Below are 17,564 nucleotides of genomic sequence, written 5' to 3'. Positions count from 1 at the left end.
TTTTCATATCATAATATTTTATTTTTGAAAAAATCATAGAAGTTATTAAACTAAATATCCATAAAAGTCATGACGATCTTTATCGCTGGTATTGATAAAACAAATAATAAGCATGCAATGCCTTGTTAATTTTCTGGACAGTAAATATGGAGTCTAGAAATTGCTGTAAGAGCAAATTTAATCTAAAAAACAATTTTGTGATAATATAAATCGCCCTTGCGGATTTTGTTTTAAAATTGTTTTGACTCCAAATTTTGATAGATGATTGAATACAGTAAGAAAGAGGTGTTATTGTGCATTTAGCATGCTGAATTATATAACGGTGAATTTTAAGACTTTAATCTTTTTTGGTTATCCTGTAGTGTGAATGAAGCTATTACTTCGTTTAATGTTCTAATTTCAAAGCATGTACGATCGATCGTTAATTGTTCATGATGGCTTCCTTTTTAATTAGTGTTTTGGGTACATGACACAATAAAAAGAAATAAAAAAATATCCAACGTTTTATAAACAATGCTGAATACAAATATCACTTGTCAAATGGAGAGCAATTTTCGATTGTATTCTTCGAACCAGTATAAAGAAACGTAAAATAACAAATATACCAAACTCCAAGGAAAATTCAAAACGGAAAGTCTCTTATCAAATGGCAAAATCAAAACCTCAAGCATATCAAACGAATGGAAAACAACTGTCATATTCATGACTAGGTACAGGCATTTCCTTATGTAAAGAAAATGGTGGATGAAACCTGATTTTATAGCTAACCTCTCACTTATATGACAGTCGCATAGAATTCAGTAATATTGACAACAATGTGTGAGCAAACCAAACAGACACAATATTTACAAAATGTCACAAATTAGGGTATAGCAGTCAACATTGTGTTATAATCTTAATAACTATAAACAAATAACCATATGAACAAAGAAAAAAGAATGGCATAAATACATTCTAAAGACAAAGCACATTAGCCAAAATGAAAGACAAGAATACAAAAAAAAATGGCCATAGCACACTAACACAATGTAAGTGCAGCAGTATTGATTCCATGAGAATTCTGATAAAATCTGAACAATTAAATATGTGTTTGTGTGTTCCCTTTTGTTTTTATTAACGATTCAACAAACCAACATCTGCAAATTTCTAAATAATTATTTTAATATTATATACAAATATATGATTCTGAACAATGAATGCCTTATGTTAATTTTAATGATTTTGTTTTTTATGGAATTTGGTATTATTGGCAGATGTTTTATAGTTTCTTTTAATAGCTGTTCTCTTTCTAGACCCCAGACGATTAAAAGCTGACCTATTGCATAGACACTTGGATGTAGGTAAAAACTGTAAATGTTGGTTTCATTCTTTATCTCCTTCATTAATTTTGTTCTGTGTTGCTGTTGTACTGACTATATACAGCAACTCCATCTGATTATATGATACATCATTCCAATTGTATACCATTAAAAAGAAAAGTGATGGCTTCGTTGTACATTAGATAACAGGTGCATGAAATATTACAAAATTACAAATAACCTGCGTTTTTATGGTTGTCCATGATAACATATAATCATGCAATGAATTGAGGCATAATAAAGACCGTGATGTAATCTTGTATGTTAAATCATGTGCGTTATTGGTTAATTTCCACATATAGAATTACTACTAATAATCCAATTACAATGCGATACTGGTAGTTGTGTATTTATAGTGAACACGAATATGCAACGTTCGAATAGTCTTTGCAGGCAAATATAAAGCACATTTGCATACCTTATAAACCACATTAACAACTCATTTACCAGCGGTTTACTAGGTTTTTGTAATGTACTAAGCAACAATCCACGCATCTTTTACAAAGATATCTTGTTTTCTGAACTCTTAATTCTTTTCAAGATTACTATCGTATACAAACATTGTTCATGTATGATTTTATTTTAAAGGAAACACAAAGTACTTCTTTATTGTTTTATCGATTTGCTTGTACTTTAATCATATTGTTTTAATAATTCAACATTAAACAATCTGTTTCCATGCTAATCTTTCACATAAGAAGTATGATGAACGAATTTTAAATGTTGGTTAAGCCATTTTATTTCAGCTGGGATATTTGAATGATTGTCCTTTAGTTAAAACATATATAAAACATGTTAACATATTGGTACTATTAAGTTCAGTTCATTGATTATATTTCTAATTTAACCTTGCGTAGAGATGTTCATTTGCATACCGTCTATGGACAAAGCAATTCAGACATTTAAATTATTTCAGGTGCGAGGCATTCAGTGCTATAAGTCCTATTACATCGATTAAACATTGTTTACAATTTCATTTGAATGTTTTTTTCTGATCAAGAAGTCTTATCCCATTTCTTGGAAATCTGCTTGAATTATTAATCGTATGACCGACGAAATATTGCATTTACTGTATTAAGTTGTAAACACAAGAATAACAACCAAATCGGACACACATTATGACAACATTACAGAAGTCGTCTTCCAAACAGCTTTCTTCTAAAAGAGTACAAATTCAGTAGTTCGAATAATTCATGCATTGTTTTACTTATAAATTACTTTTATTGCCAACCATGCAACGCGTTGCGGGGAATTAAAAATTCGATGCGATTGATCGTTTATTCATTCGTCCGTCCACGTGTTGGTGAGTTTGTGCATCCGTTCAGTCTTGTAAACGTTATCATTTTTATACTTTTTGGCAGATCCTTTTGAAATTTTTATCAACTATCTCTATCAGATATGTTTCGGACGGGTTAAAAAATCAGTGCAAATCTGCTTTTTTTTAAAGTAGTTTTGCCCTTTGAAATGTACTTTTTATTAAACACTGCATTGTAAGCAGCCTCTCAACTACCTTTTTGTTTGATTTTTATGAAACTTGTATCATCGAGGTCTTTCAAGAATTCGATTGTAAGTGCCGATTGACTACGTTTACAGGAGTTATGACCCTTGGTTTATTGTAATCTTAAGCAGAAAAAAACATTATTTTTTACGATCTTATTCTTTCGTTCTTGTGGGATGTTCATGAAATAATTTAATAGAACCAAAAAAAAAATTATTGATCTTGTACCGATTAATATGAACATCATCGGGGGACTCTCGGACGCTTTTGTGATCACTATGTGTGTTTTTTTAAATGAGAGTTAGAAGATAAGATATTTTGAGATAACACTTCTCTAGATATAAATAGTAATATTTTCAATAATGTTTTATCTTTTTTCATACAGCAATTAATTGTGAATCGATAATTTTATGTTTGATCAAGTTTAAGTATTAACCGTTTAATACAACACAAGCATTGATGCAGCTAAATATATATGACATGATATTGTCAATGATTTTAGATTAGTTTGTATCTGTTCATTAAGCAATAATAACGAACCTGTTAAATAATGTTATCAGCAAACGGCCATCGTTTGTATTCAAATGTTATAGTTTAAATATTTAAACGTTTGTTTGTTCAGATCTATACTTATTTTTCTCTTCTAGTTAATTCGATCTTGCGATGACATTTTCCTTTTCAACACTCCAAAATTTACCAATACTAGTCTCTTTTGAAATATTGTCAATTATATTTAGATATGAGCAAATGCTTTACCCGAACACTTTTTTTTCAAGATTTCGTATACACAGATGTTACGTTGAGCACAATATCTTTTTGGGTAAGCCTTGTCAAAAAATTAATTTTACCAGTAACTATTACTAAACATGACAAAGTGGCCTTTTTACGTAAACACATAAAGTTCAACATGTTTAACGCGTCAGAAAGACATTACAACGAAATTTTCATATCTGACGTTTCTAGATTATGCCATTTTCTTTCATTTATCAGCAGAAATAATTTACTTTTGAAAAGATCGAAAGGGGCAAATAATGTCTAGTATTTTACATCCCCTTTTAACATAGACTATCAATGATCAAACACATACTTAGATACGACCTCCCGTAATAAACTAATGCTTTGTTAGATTTTACTCTTTCTTTTAAAGATTCTAAAACTGCTAAAGATAGTTCATTGTTTATCTTTAGTGTAGTCTGTTCCTAATTTATTTATTTAAGTTTGAAATTTTTCAGTTGTTCAACAGTAAAGGTACAACATCATATAAGCAAACGAAATTTTGTCATATATGAACAAATAAAGGAACGTCACTAACACACGAAACTTTATTCAATAGTGAAGTGCTGTGGCTACAAAGTATCCACCAATTGTCTTGGTCGTTATCCGTGAATCTGAATTTGATCTCCAGCACTAGTAGTACCACAGTGTTTAAGACAAATCAGAATAAGTGACCATGAACATTTTATAGCCATAACTTGGTGTTATTGAACTCAGGTTTTCGAAAATGAAAGCTATTTGCTTAAACCTGGTAACACGAGACACGTTAATGTTGTTCTGCTAAAATCGATAATGTATTGTTATATTTTTTCTGTGAAAAAACAGATTTTTATTCTGCTACCAATTAACGTAAGTAAAATATAAAAAAACTCTCATTTATTATACCATGAACCTAATTTCTTTGTAATTGCTTTGCTCAAAAGATTATAATATGTCGATAAAAAAAAGGATTTCATATTTTTGTTTATTTCTCGTCTCATTGCGGTCAATTCAACTTGGATCCAGTCACGAAACTTTGTTGTCACTATAATTGTCAATAATAGTTCCCACTTTTGACAACTTGTTGTCACAAGGTTCAAAGTAATTTGTTTCAATATCGCACTTTAACACAGAAACGGATACATTGAAAATATGTAATTAGGTAGACCTAAGGTACAATAATGAAACTTTTAAACATCTCGAAAATCCGTTTATGCTAACTATTTCGGTTAATATATCCTGAGCTTCCAAGTAACATAGATAATTTCAACTCTGTATTGCAAAAATACTAATTAAACATTATTGTACCTAACTAGTATAAACACATTAATGATTTTGAAATGTTATCTCCCGTAATCCTGGTCCGCCCCTAAGGTAATGGATAAAAGTATAATATAAAACACATTCGGGGAAACCAGATAAACGAAATTACATGATACCAATTCAAAGATTGGTGGTACGATTAAAGTTTATTTGTTTTGTTATACGATGATCTTCACAGAAACGCAGTAAACTTCAGTTCCAATTAGTATCGCATTTACTACTTTATAGTAATGTCTTTGAATCATTTTAAAACAAAAGATATCCAGATGCTACCGTTTGCTATGAGATAGGATAATAAAATTACAACAATTTTGTAAATTGTTTGTTCATCTTTTGTAACGCACTATTTGTTCATCTTTTTGTATTTTCCTTCTTTTTTTTGGAGGGGGGGGGGGGGGGGGGGGCATCTCTTTTTAGAATTTTATATTGATTGTAAATATCATAATATGTTTCATAAGAGAAAAGGAGAAAAAAAGTAGTTTGGTACCGTTGAAATAAAGTGGGAATAATAAATACCACACTGAGTTTAAATAAGATTTGTTGTTCCTGTATGCTATTGAGAAAAATAGTTTTTTTTCATAAAGTCGCGAAACAATATGGATTTTAGAGATAAAAACTCATGTCCCCCTCCATTACAAAAGATGAACAGCCTAAACTATGTCAATGCAAAATTATAAGGTAATAATATGTTTTTCCAATTCACTGCAAAAGGGTTTAGTATTGCTAACCAAACATAACTGTAATTTAAAAGACCATAATTGTATTTCATTCCTACGTCAGTGTTCGGGTGAACCCAGAATCGTGCTTTGGATGCATATCATTTATGAATAGTACTTTTAATGATTTATCCAAATCCCCGTCAAGCTATAGCGAAAGCTAACTTTATCTTTTCTCTATATTTATTACTTTAAAGTTGTCATTTGTGCTTTTTAATTTATGAACGTCTGTTTGTCGTACGGGTGCTTATGCTGATAGTGCAAAAAGTGTTCACTTATATATACCTTCATGGAACTATAACGCAGTTCATCTTTTGTGGCAGCAGTATACTATAGTATTCAAAACATCTTTTTCTGACATTTATACAAAGTCATGTACAATGTAAGAAAAGCTTTTAATCATGAACTATGTAGTTCTATCTGTTGCCAAATTAAATATGACTATCCAACAGAATAAACGTGATGTATAAATTTGTTTTAGTTTGAAAATACGATAAATTATTTCCGATTATGTAATATGCAAATTATTTGTTTCTGCTATGATACAAACTTTCTCTAATTGCAAATAATCTTTTTTTTTAATTGTAAGTGTTCGCTAATTTTTTTAATTGTACTTGTTCTTTACTGAAAATATGCTTTCGTTTCTACAAATAAAATCCCTCGGGATTGTCCATTTCAATGAAACAAGGTTTCTGCATACTTAAGCGATAAATAGAAAGTCACCTGATAGCTAGTAATTGCATTGTTACAGCAGAACAATAAAACAATAACGAGAGGTCACGAATGTCGATATGACGAAAAGTTTATTCTACAATTAAAACTGGTTTTGTTATGTTGATTTTATTATACCACATTACTGGTTATGTTTTATTTCCGAGTTTTACAATTTTTTCTAAATATAACTTTAGAATTGTGTGGTGACTGCACAGTGCACTATAGTAAGCGATAGTTACATGTAAACGCACCTTGTTTCACTGTTGGGACTTCATGCGATTCCATTGTTTTCCCTTCTGTGTTTGCAACATTTTTTATTTCAGAAGCCTGTCACCAAGTTGTTTATGTTTGTTTAACTAAAATTTTGTTAATACATTTGACATGTTGGAATACAAAGTTAAATAACAAAACACTTTTTTCTTTTTTTTTTAATGTAGTAGAGTAAAAAAGTAAAAAATAAAAGACATACATTAAACAGAATTTTGATTAAAAAAGAGACGGAAGACACAAACATTACAAGAAATCATGATAAGACGAAAAGAAAACGACAACACCATGGAAAAAAAACCGAAAAGACAAATAAAGACTATTTAAACACTACGAAGACATCGTAACTTTAAGCAACACGAATCTCACCAAAATTGGGGGTTGATATCAGTTCTTCGAAAGAGTAATCAGACTTGTTTCAATATTGTTGCACTGTCTTTTTAATACCGGCTAACTTATTTCTACTAAGTAACCATTAAACTATATTACATAGTACCAGGTAAATGTTATAAAAATAACCAATTGATTCAGAGCTTAACATATTGTATAGACCTGTTAATTAATGTCAGTATGTGTTCTTTGGATGATTGCTTTTCCTGAATTGCTCCATGAAAAATGTCTTCGAGATACGTTTGATTAGTATTCCTTTGCGTTGCTCTAACAGACGTATTTTTTCTTTTCATGATATATGTTACGTGTTTAAGAAATCAGAAATTGTATGTTAAATGATTCATTGTTCTTTAAAATGTTCCTATCAATAACAGATACTCACGGCGCATTGCATATTTTTTTCCACTAAACAACTGTTGTTGAATACAAATCAATCTATGGTTTCCTTTCTAGTTTTGTGGTTATGAGAAATTGTTCCCGAAAAGCGCTGGATCTACAAATGTTTGCGTCCATTTCATTTCTTACCTCATGCCTTTCGGAATACCCTTCATCTGGTAAACTTGACACTAAATGATTTGGAAATTTCAATAACCTGCAATAAAAACAGTTTTGAACAAATTAGTACCTTAAACAATAGCACGATGCTGCACACTTTTTTAATTATATTTTTGAAATGCATGGCTAAATCCATATTTGGGCAAAGTATAAGAAGATTCGAATTCTTTCTGCGGAAATATATACCGATGATCTACCTTAATCATTACTTTTGAAAAGATTGAAGGGGGAAATAATGATTATTGTCCTATCTCCACCTTTAACAGAGACTATCAATGACAAAAAACACACCTAGATATGAAAAAAGAATTTACCGTAACTAATATTTTGTATGACTGTACCTCTTTAATCTTTTTATAATTTTTTTGTAACTGCTTTAGATATTTCATAACTAATCTTTAGGGAAGTCTGTTTCTAATTTATCAGTTTTACCTTTTTAGTTAAACTATTTGAGTTGATCAACAATAAAGACTCTTCCGCAACAAACATAACTTTTCATGTTTTCTTCCATACTGGGGTGGTGTAGCTGCAAAGTATTTACCAGTGTTCTTGGTTTTTATCCGTTAACCTGAATGTGATTCAGAAATCCAGAACTGATTGTACCGCAGTGTTTTAGACAAATCAGATAGTCTGGTCAAAGTATTTCACTGCCATAACTTGTCATTATTGAATACAGGTTTTCGCAAAGAAATAAAATATATATAAAGAGAGTTATCCTTTAAAAATTGAGAAAAAAAAGATTTGAATCTTACTTCACCACAAGACAAGTTAATATTGTTATGCTAACATCGATAACGTTTTGTTATTTTTTTCTCTGACAAAAATGTTTGTATTCTGTTACCAACTTCAGGCGTATGTATAACTCTCGTTTATTATACTAATAATCCTAAGGTCTTAGTAATTGCTCTGCTCCAAGGAGTTTGATATCGGATTTAGTATATTTAAATTTCTCGTCTTATTGCTGACCGATCAAGTTGGGTTCAAATCACAAAAACCTTTTTATAACTTTAATTATCGGTAAAAGTTTCTACTTATAACAAGTTGTCGTCACGTGGTTCAAATTAAAATGTTAACAATTTTAATTTTGTACTTTAACACAGAAGTGCATATTTGAAAAGGTATAAGAGGAAAATTGTTCAATAATAAATCGACATATAAGGATTTGATTTTTATTTATATTTCTCGTTTTTTTGCGGTCAGTTCAACTTGGATTCCCGCCAAGCAACTTTTTTTATAACTATAAACAATGGTAATAATTCCGACTTATAAGACATTTTCGTCACAAGGCTCAAATTAATTTGTTTACAATTTCAATATTGTACTTTAACACAGAAACGCATACTTATTTTTACATAAGAGGACATTTGTTCATTTTAATGCCTAAATGCTTAAAGGGTTTTGTATTAGAAATACATTAATGATTCATTTTTATGTTTTAACAAGATCGAAAAGATGTCTGGAGAACGTGATTGATAATAAGAGAAGATACTTGAAATAAGAGAGTTGTTAAAAACAAGCCACAAACATACATAAAAGAATATTAAGAATTTTCAAAATAATTAGAAGTACAACAGACCATATCAACCTCCAACGCACGAATCCTCCGAAAAAGAAGAATATCAAGCAAACAAACATCAACAAACAATACATATAGCTAGATGTGACAAAATAGTGGGAGGTAAGCTATTTTTCCGTTCGACTTTATAGACCATATATCGAAAAAGGTAAAGCAATTTTAGAATTTCCTTATGAATCAATATGCTAACAGAGACATTACATACTAGTATGCATCTTTTTACTGAATATCACAGAGCAATTATGTTTTACATTATTGCAAAATAGAGATGCATATGGGAGATTATCAATTTTGAACTATATACAATGATTAAATAAGTTCGTAAGCACTCAACCTTCCCCATTGTTATCCCAATCAACTGAATTTACATCAAAAGATTATAAAGAAACAAACCTTTAAAATAAGGTCAGATATATGCAATTAAACTTTTAAACATCTCTAAAATCTGTTTATAATACCAATTTATCCTACTCTTCTTTGTATCACACAATGCTTTCTAAACATTGATGTAGCTAACTAGTATAAACACATTTTTTGATTTTACAATGTTATCTCCCGTAGCCCTGGTCTTACTCCGAAATAATTGATACACTTATGATATAAAACGCTTCCGCTAGAACCACCTATACGAAATTACATAGTACCGATTCAAAAGATTGCTGGTACGAATAAAGATTATTTTCTTTTATACGATTTTCTAAATATTGCAGTAAACTTTAATTTCAAATGTTATCTCATTTACTTCTTTATAGCTATGCCCTTGAATCATTTTTAAACTAAAGAATTCCAGATGCTAAAGTCTGCTATGAGTTAGGATAATACAATTTAGTAAGACACCGTTTGTTTATCATATTGTCTTTGTCTTTCTTTTTTTTTTGAGGCGGAGGCATGTTTTCTTTTAAATAAAAATTTGGATTTTATATTAAATGGAAAACAAATAGTTTGGGTTTTTTTGGAAGAAAAGAGAAAAATTTGTTGGTTTAGTTAAAAAAAAAGAGTGGTGACCATGATAACAATAAAAACTACATTGTTTTTCAAAACAGATGTCTGTCTTGTTTCTGTACGCTATTGAGAAAAAAAGTTTTAATAACGTCTCGAAAAAAAAATGTTTTTCCGAGATGAAAACTTATGTACCCCTCCACAACAAAAGATGAATATCCTAAGCTATGATACTGAAAAATTGTAAGGTTACAGTAGGTTTCATGGCATCACTGCACAAGCGTTTAAGGTTGTTAACTAGACCTTACTTTAATTTGAAAGCCTTTTTTTATTTCATTCCTTCAGGTAAATCAAGAAAAACGCTTCGGATGCATAACATTTAAAAAGTGTTCTTTTCATACTTTTTTCCAAATCCTTGTCAAGCTATATCTAACGTTACTTTTTTTCTATATGTATTACTTTTGTCATTTGTGCTTTAACATTTATGTACGCCTTTTTGTCGTATAGGTGCATATGCAGGTAGTGCAAACAGTGTTCACTCATATATACCTTCATGGAACCATAACGCAGTTCATCTTTTGTGGTGGCAGTATGCTATAGTATTCATAACATCTTTTTCTGACATTAATACTAGGTCATGTACAATGTAAGAGATGATTTTAATCATGAGCTATGTAGTTCTATCTGTTGTCAAATTAAATATGACTATTCAATTGAATAAACGTGATGTATATATTTGTTTCATTTTGAAAAGCGATAAGTTATTTCCGATTATGTAATATGCAATCTATTTGTTTTTGCTATGATATAAACTTTTTCTCAGTGCAAATATTTTTTTTAAACTGTTATTGTTCGATGATTTTATTCAATTATACTTGTTACTGCCAGAAAATATGCTTTCGTTTCTACGAATAATATCCCCACGAGATTGTCCATTTCAAAGAACAAGGTTTCTGCATTTTTAAGCGATAAATAGAATGCATTCTATACAGTCATCCGATAGCTAGTAATTGCATTGTTACAGCAGAACAATAAAACAATAACATAACGAGAGGTCACGAATGTCCATATGACGAAAATTTAATGCTACAATTAAAACTTGTTTTGTTATGTTGATTTTATTATACCACATTACCGGTTTTGTTTTATTTCCGAGTTTTACAATTTCTTCTTAATATAACTTTAGAATGGTGTGGCGATTGCACAGTGCACTATAGTAAGCTATAGTTACATGTCAACGCACCTTGTTTCGCTGTTGGGACTTCTTGTGATTCCTTTGACTTCCCTTCTGTGTTTGCAATATTTTCTATGCCAGAAGCATGTCATCAAGTGGTTTATGTTTGTTTTACGAAAATTGTGTTAGTACAATTGACATGTTTGAATTCAAAATTAAATAACAAAAACTTTTTTTTTACTTTTGTAAATGCAGTAGAATAAAAAAGTAAAAAAAAATAAACGACACACTTTTAACAGAATTTTGGTTAAAAAGGAGACGGAAAACACGAAAAGTACAGTAAGTCATCATAAGCCGGGGAAATAAACGACAACACCATGGCAAAAATAACGAAAAGACAAATAAATATAAATAATAAGATGTGGTATGAGTGCCAATGAGACAACTATCCAACCAAGTGACAATGTGTAAAAATTGAAAATTATAGGTCAGAGTACGGCCTTCAACACAAAGCCTTGTCTCACACCGACCAGCAAGCTATAACAGGCCCCAAAATGACAAGTGTAAAACAATTCAAACAGGAAAACCAACGGTTTAATCTATATAGAAAACGAGAAACGAGAAACACTTATGAACCTAACCAACAAACGACATACACTGAACAACAGGCTCCTGACTTATGACAGGTGCATAAAAATGCAGCATGTTTAAACGTTTTTACAGGCGCTAACCTTCATCCTATCCTGAAACAGTGGTGTAACATAAAAAGACACACAATAAAATATCAATTGAAATGGCTTAACTCGACCAAAAAGACAACACACAAAAAACAAGTAAATATACAATGAATGAATAAGTTTGATACTATTTAAACACTACGACGAAATCGTAACTCTTAGTAACACGAATCTCACCAAAATTGGGGGTTGATATCAGTTCTTCAAAAGGGTAAGCAGACTTGTTTCAATATTGTTGCATTTTTGTTTAAATACCGGCTTAGTTATTTCTACTAAGTAACCATTCAACCATATTACATAAAGCCAGGTATATGTAATAAGAATAAACAATTGATTCAGAGATTCACATATTGTATAGACCTGATAATTAATGTCAGTATGTGTTCTTTGGATGATTGCTTTTCCTGAATTGCTCCATGAAAAAAAATGTCTTCAGGGTATGTTTAATTTGTATTCCTTTGTGTTGCTCTAACAGACGTGTTTTTTTTTTTGCTTTATATATGTTACGTAATTAAGAAATCGGAAATTGTATGTTATATGATTTATAATGCGATAGTGTGTACTAAGTTCTTAAACATGTTCCTATCAATATTAAATATCAAATAACTGCGTTTTGCATATCTTTTTCTATTAAACAACTGTTGTTGAATACAAATCAATCTATGGTTTCCCTCTAATTATGATCAGATAAATTGTATCTGAAAAGCGCGGGATCTACAAATGTTTGTCGTCCATTTCATTTTTAACCTCATAAATTTCTGGAATAACCTTCAATAAACTTGACACTACATGAGTTGGACAATTCACTCAGATGCAATAAAACAAAACAGCTTTAAACAAATTCTTACCTTGAACAATAGCACGGTAATGCACACGTTTCATTATATTTTTGAAAAAACATGATTAAATCTACGTTTTGCCAAAGTATAAGAAAATTCTATAGGACAAAAAATTCATACCGATGATCTACCTAAATCATTACGTATAGTGCAACATGCTTGTGACGCCATAGTGACATTACAACGGACTTTTCCGAACTCGTGTTTATAGATTATGCCATCTGTTTCATGTATCAGTAGAAATAACATACTTTTGAAAAGATTGAAGGGGTCAAATAATAGCTATTGTCATACCTCCATCTTTAAGAGAGACTATCAATGACAAAATCACACCACCTAGATATGAGAAAAGAACCTACCGTAATAAACTAATGTTTTGTTAGACTTTACCTCTTTAATCTTTTTATATTATATTTTTAACTGCTTCAGATATTTCATAGCTTATCTTCATTGAAGTCTTTTTCTAATTTATCAGTTTTACCTTTTTAGTTAAACTATTTGAGTTGATCAACAATAAAGGCACTTCCGCAACAAACATAATTTTTCATGTTTTCTTCCATACTTGAGTAGTGTAGCTGCAAAGTATCTACCAGTGTTCTTGGTCTTTTCCGTTAACCTGAATGTGATTCAGAAATCCATAACTGATTGTACTGCAGTGTTTGAGTCAAATCAGATAGTATGATCAAAGTATTTCACTGCCATAACTTGTTATTATTGAATACAGGTTATCGAAATGAAATAAAATATATATACAGAAAGGTAACCTTTAAAAATGGAAAAAAAACTGAATCTTACTTCACCACAAGACAAGTTATTATTGTTATGCTAATATCGATAACGTTTTGTTATTTTTTTGTCTGACAAAAAAGGTTTGTATTCTGTTACCAATTTCAGGCGTATGTAAAACTCTCATTTATTATACCAATAATCCTAATGTCTTAGTAATTACTCTGCTCCAAGGAGTTCTATAATATACCGATATAGGATTTAGTATTTTTATATTTCTCGTCTAATTGCGGTCAGTTCAAATTGGATTCAAACCACAAAAACCTTTTTATAACTATAATTATCGGTAATAGTTCCTACTTATAACAGGAGGTCGTCACGTGATTCAAATTAAAATGTTGACAATTTTGATACTGTACTTTAACACAGAAGCGCATATGTGAAAATGTATAAGAGGAAAATTGTTCAATAATATGTCAACATATAAAGATTTGATTTTTTTATATATTTCTCGTTTTTTGCGATCAGTTCAACTTGGACGCCCACCAAGCAACTTTTTTTATAACTATAAAGAATGGTAATAATTCCGACTTATTAGATATCGTCATACTTTTGTTTATTTCTCGTCTCATTGCGGTCAATTCAACTTTAATTACTATCACGAAACTGTGTTATCACTATTATTATCGGTAATAATTCCCACTTAGAACAGATTGTTAACACAAGGTTCAAATTAATTTGTTTACAATTTCAATATTGTACTTTAACACAGAAACGCATACTTTTTTGTACATGAGAGGACATTTTTTCACTATATTACCTAAATGTTTAAAGGGTTTTGTATTAGAAACACATTAATGATACATTTTATTGTTTTAAAAGGGTTGCAAAGATGTCTGGAGAACGTTATTGATAATATAAGAAGACATTTGAAATAAGAGAGTTGTTAAAGACAAACCACAAATCATACATAAAAGAATATTAAGAATTTTCAAAATAATTAGAAAGTACAACAGACCATATCAACCTCCAACATCCGAATTCTCCGGAGAAGTAGAATCTCAAGCAAAAAACAAACATCAACAAACATTACAGATAGCTAGATGTGATATAGACACAAAATGTTGGGAGGTAAGCTAATTTTTCGTTCGCCTTTCTACACCATATATCGAAAAAAGCAATTTTCTTATGAATCAATATGCTGACGAAAAAAATAACATATACATCTTTTTACTGATCATCACAAAGCAATTATATCTTATATTATTGCAAAATAGTGATGCATATAAGATATTGTCCATTTTGAACTATATACAATGATTAAATAAGTTCGTAAGCACTCAACCTTCCCCATTGTTATCCCGATCAAATGAATTTATATAAATATATTATAAAGAAACAAACCTTTGAAATTAGGTCAGAGATATGCAATCAATGCTTATTACACATTGAAGTAGCTTATTTATGATTTAAAAATGGTATCTCTCGTAACCCTGATCTAACTCTGAAGTAATTGATAAACATATTATATAAAACGCATTCGCGGATACCAGATACACGAAATTGCATAATACCAATTCAAAAGATTGCTGGTACGAATAAAGATCATTTTTTATACAACGATTTTATAAGTATTGCATTCCATTTACTACTTTATAGCAAAGCCCTTGAATCATTTTAAAACTAACGATTTACAGATGCTAACGTTTGCTATGAGTTAGGATAATACAATTACCAGTATTTAGTAAGGCACCGTTTGTTCATCATATTGTCTTTGTCTTCTTTCTTTTTTTTTGAGGGTGGGGGAGGGGAGGTGCATGTTTTCTTTTTAAGTAAACATTTGGATTCTATATTTATTGGAAATTAAATAGTTTGTTTCATGGGAATGAAAGAGAAAAAGTAGTTTGGTTTTGTTAAAAGAAAAGAGTGGTAACAAGAAATACGACATTGATCTTCAAGACAGACGTCTTGTTCCTGTATGCTATTGAGAAAAATAATTTGTTTTTTCAATAACGTCTCGAAAATAATGTGTTTTTCCGAGATGAAAACTCATGTCCTCCTCCACCATAAAAGATGAATATCCTAAGCTATTAAAATGAAACATTGTAAGGTAATAGTAGGTTTAATAACATCACCACTGCAAAAGAGTTTAAGGATGTTAACTAGACCTTACTTTAATTTGAAAGCTTGTTTTATTTCATTCCTTCAGGTAAATCAAGAACAACGATTCGGCTGTCTGACATTTATAACGTGTTCTTTTCATTTTATTTTAAATCCCCATCAAGCTATATCTAGCGTTATCTTTTCTCGATATGTAATACTTTTGTCATTTGTACTTTTTAATTTAAAAACGTCTGTTTGTCGTACGGGTGCAGATGCTGGTATTGCAAAAAGTTATCACTTATATATACTTTTATGAAACCATAACGCAGTTAATCTTTTGTGGCAACCGTAAACTATTATGTTCAAAACATCTTTTTCTGACATTTATATCAGGTCATGTACAATACAAGAAAAGCGTTTTAATCATGAAAAATGTCAAATCAAATATGACTATCCAACTGAATGAACGTGATACAATGTATAAAGATTTGTTTTAGTTTGAATAGCGATAAATTATTTCCGATTATGTAATGTGCAAAACATTTTTTCTGCTATGCTACACACTTTTTCTCCGTGCAAATAATTCAAAAAAAAATTTTAATGTTCTTGCTATTGACAGAAAATATGCTTTCGTTTTTACAAACAAATCCCCTCGAGATTGTCCATTCAAGAGACCGAGGTTTCGGCATTTTTGCAAGCGTTTTATAGAAATAGTATTCTGTACAGTCCGAACAATGAAATAATAATGAGAAGTCATTATTATAGGCTGTTGATATAATGAAACAGTTCTTCTACAATTTATACTGATTTTGTATTTACTATTTTTATACCCCATTACCAGTTTTGTTATGGTTCAGAGATTTATACTTTCTACTTAATATAACTTATAGAATGGCATGGCATATGCTTATTACATTTAAGTAAGTCAGATTAACATGTAAACACACCTTGTTCACTTTTGGGACTGCATGATACACTGGTTTCACTTTTACAAAATTAAATAACAAAAAAGCTTTTTTTCAATTTAGTAGAATAAAAAAAGAAAACTATACAACATACTTTAAACGAGATTTCCCTTAAAAAAAGACGGAAGACAAAAAGGGGACAATAACAAATCATACGCCGAATTCAACCGACAGAACCATGGCAAAAAAAGAGGAAAAGAACAGAACAAAATTCAAGAAGACAGTACGAAGAATACTAAACACTTAGCCAAGAAATTTTACAAAAATACCGAACTCCAAGGCAAATTCAAACAGGGGGGAGTCCATAAAAACTGACAATATCAAACGATACGAATCAACGGAACAACTAAAAATAATTTGGTAGAGGCACTTTCCGAAAATATGGTGAGATAAACTTGGTTGTATAGCTAGATTAACTTCCCTCTGTATGAGAGTTGTTTAGAGTTCCGTTACATAGCTTAATTGAGTAAGCAACAAAAACAGACATGATAGGCTAATGTTACAATAATTGGGATTAAGCAACAAAACGGTTTAAACATACATCACATACATACAACGCAGCTTATTAAAAAATTAATTAACCGATGACGTTTGGCAAAGTCTGAGTAGCAGCTGCAAGCTCTTGAATATAGTATGAGTTGAGATATGTTAACACCATACGCGAGTGGAGTTGGTATATGACTGCTGATAAGGTGGGGAACATTTATAGTGTGTCATAGATTTTGGTACTGATAATTTGCGAGGTAAATGTCTAGAAATTATGCGGAGGAAGCTTTGTCTGTGTGCTCTTTAATCTCTAGTTTCAGAGGATATATTAATGGGATCCAAACAAAAAAGTTTGGATTGTCAATGGAAAGAACATCATCAATATATATCTGTATGTGAAATGGAACATGGATCTTACTAAAAAAAAAGTTGTTGACTTCAGGTT

Source organism: Mytilus californianus, unplaced genomic scaffold, assembly GCF_021869535.1.
Source record: "Mytilus californianus isolate M0D057914Y unplaced genomic scaffold, xbMytCali1.0.p SCAF_12, whole genome shotgun sequence".
NCBI classification, from domain to species: domain Eukaryota; kingdom Metazoa; phylum Mollusca; class Bivalvia; order Mytilida; family Mytilidae; genus Mytilus; species Mytilus californianus.
This window is presented reverse-complemented; position numbering follows the sequence as displayed.